Below are 2934 nucleotides of genomic sequence, written 5' to 3'. Positions count from 1 at the left end.
AAGTACGGTTGAGGAAATTCAAAATCCCAGTATGTTTGTATCAGCCACATTTCAGCTTTCCCCAGGGTCTCACATAATGTAGTAGATCTTCCTAAAGGAGATAAAGAACAGTTGGGTGGGAGGAATTAGCATATCATTTTTTCCCCTTTTGAGGAGGCAGAGTCTTGTTCTGTTTCTGAGGCAAGAGTGCAGAGGTGTCATCACGGTTCACTGCAAGTTCAAACTCCTGTTTCAAATGATCCCCCACTTGAGTCTTCTGAGCAGCTGCAATTACTGGCAATACCACCACATATTAGAGGTGGTAATTAGAGTTAGCATGTAATGCAAATAAAAAAAATTGCCCCACTAATTATCAAATAGCTATGAAGGGAAAAACAGGTTTATGTCTTCTAAAACAATATGACTTTTAGGTGACACATAGAAAGTGGAATTAGTGCAAGAAGAAGGAATAAAAGAATACAAAAATAAAGAGAAAAAAGAAGGATGAGAGGAAGGAGAGAGGAAGGTAAAGAAAGACAATTGTAGGTAACTGTATTTTCACAGTGTAAAAAGCAAATTGCCCACAACTCTAAACTACAAAGCAATTTATTACTCATATTTCTCCACTCCACATTAATTGCAGATGATAGATTAGCTCCAGAGCATCTGCAACACTTCACACCTCTGTGGTTCCTAATTTCCAGTCGGGGGTCTTTGAAAGTTACAACTGAGATCCATCCTCTTCAGCCTCCTGTACTTTATTTTGTCACTAAAACCAATGGGTCCCGTTTATTAGGAACAATGTCGTGACTGATTTTTACCCATAAGGGGCCCCCTTTAGGTTGTGGATGTCACAACATGAACATATTAGGAATATTGCACACATACACTAGTGTTGCCCTCAAATGATGCGTTTTGAAAGGAAACACATCCTAAGTATTGATAATAGTTTTTTAATCTAAGAAGAACTAATTGCAAATACCAAGTCAATTATTTCTATTTATAAAAGACCCCAAAACTTACTATGCAAACGATAGAAAGGGAAACTATCAAATGAGAATTCTTTTCTCTTTAGATTTCTAGTAAAAGCTGGTGGTGGTATATACCCCAGGTGCAAAGCCTCCTTTCAGAGTTACTCTAGCATTCATAGCAATCCTGCAAAAAGACAGAACTTCTCAGGAAATGTTTCAATGTCAGCAGCCACTCTGAGATGGTCCACAGAGGATTTCTGAAGATTCTCTTAAGTATATGAGAGAGAAAAGATGATTGACACCTTTTCCAATTGAAATTTTATAAAAATGAGAATAACAAGCAGCGATTCCCTAAAATTTGTGGTACGGATTTGAACTAATCCTTACTGGTGCTAATCATATTTCAGATATTACTGGCATCAGGAAAGTACCTTGTGTTATTCTTACAGCAAGTATTTTACTCTCTTAAGGAAGAGGAGCTACAACATTTTCTAACATAAGACCTCATTGTAGTGGACTCATATGCAATGTCATATATATTATGATTTTTTCTATTTTTCTTTGTAAATTTAAATTAAAGTGAAAGGAAGAGTCACTTACCTAATACTTCACTGTAAAACTGTTTCCAAAAATGAAAGTCATAATCCTGGATCCAGAAGTCGAAGAAAACCGAAAGCATTGTATTTTTCACTCTTTCCAGAAAAGTCATTCTGTCAGTTAGTCCTATCATAGGGACAGGCACATAGGAAAGTGGAACTGGGAGTTTTCCACACACTCTCTCCATATTGCCTCCCAAAGACGCTCTAAGTGTGAGCACAAAGGGCACTCCAAGCAATTCAGCCACCAGGTCCCCACATGGCAGCGTGGGGTCGATCACCATTACATTGTAGTTGGATTCCTGCAGCTTTTTCATCAGTGTCTGATTGTAGACAACACTCTCACACACAAGTTTAAAATGTCCCTTCATTTCAATAAGGAAATCATTCGTTTTTATTACTGATTGCCAGGAAGGTAAGGCTGGCAAAACATTAGCAACTAGGTCTGGAAATTTTTTTTTTGGATTTTCAAAGTACATTTTGTCAGATGGCATAGGGACCACCTCAAATTTTAGTGGAGAAGGTGCCTGGTAATCAAGGAGAGTGGTCTGGGGCTGGGTCAGCACCGTCACTTCATGGCCCCTCCTGGTGAGCTCCTCCAGGATGCACTTGGTGTTGAGCCAGTGGCTCATGTCACAGGGCCACACGAGGACCTTCCCGCCGAGCCCACCAGAGCAGCAGAGCTGCAGCAGCAGGACTGCCAGCACACAGCGCCGGGAAGCCATGACCATGACTCCTCGCGGGGTCTGCAGGTCTGAGTGTCCACTGAGCAGAGTTGAGAGGAACTTTAGGCATGGAAGTTAAAAATTAATTTTTAAGATTAAAGGTCATAGGTTCTTTGCAAGTTAAATATTCATTGAAAGGAATCAAACAAATGCAATGTCTCAGTAAAGTGTTGATTCAGCATTCTAGCACTTAGTAATAAGACACATAGAGTTGAGTCACATTTATTACTTAAATAGGTGATGAAAGAATTAAAAAAAATTGTAGTTAGTATTTCACACACACAAACATACATCCATTCTACGCTAAGTGCAAAGTGCCATAAGGGTTAGGAGAATACACATTCCCTACCCCACACCCGCATGGGCCACGTGCTGCTCTCAGGGTAACACACTGGACACCTTAAGGGGAGGGGAAACTTTCCCTGTCCCCCGAAAATTAGTTGTGAGATTGAATCACAGTTAAGACAGATTAATAAAAGAAAGTGTTTCTTTACCATAGAAATGGGGAGAGTCACAGAGTAATCACGTGATATTGGGCTACCTGGACTTGGGAAAACAAAGATTAATATTCAACTGCTGGCTATCAGAATGGTAAAAGTTATAAGGGTTTTTTTTAATTGTAAGCAATAGATTTAATCTCATCAATGCTTAACCAAAATGTAT

The 2934-nt window shown here is 39.4% G+C and overlaps 1 pseudogene; it reads right to left on the bottom strand.

The window, feature by feature from the left end:
• Nucleotides 1-2304, bottom strand: part of LOC100951940 — a 15402-nt pseudogene extending 13098 nt beyond the window's left edge.
• Between the last annotated feature and the right edge of the window lie 630 nt (nt 2305-2934).

The sequence above is a fragment of the Otolemur garnettii genome, unplaced genomic scaffold (assembly GCF_000181295.1).
Source record: "Otolemur garnettii isolate 467f Iridium unplaced genomic scaffold, OtoGar3 scaffold00191, whole genome shotgun sequence".
Classification (NCBI taxonomy): domain Eukaryota; kingdom Metazoa; phylum Chordata; class Mammalia; order Primates; family Galagidae; genus Otolemur; species Otolemur garnettii.
This window is presented reverse-complemented; position numbering and strand designations above follow the sequence as displayed.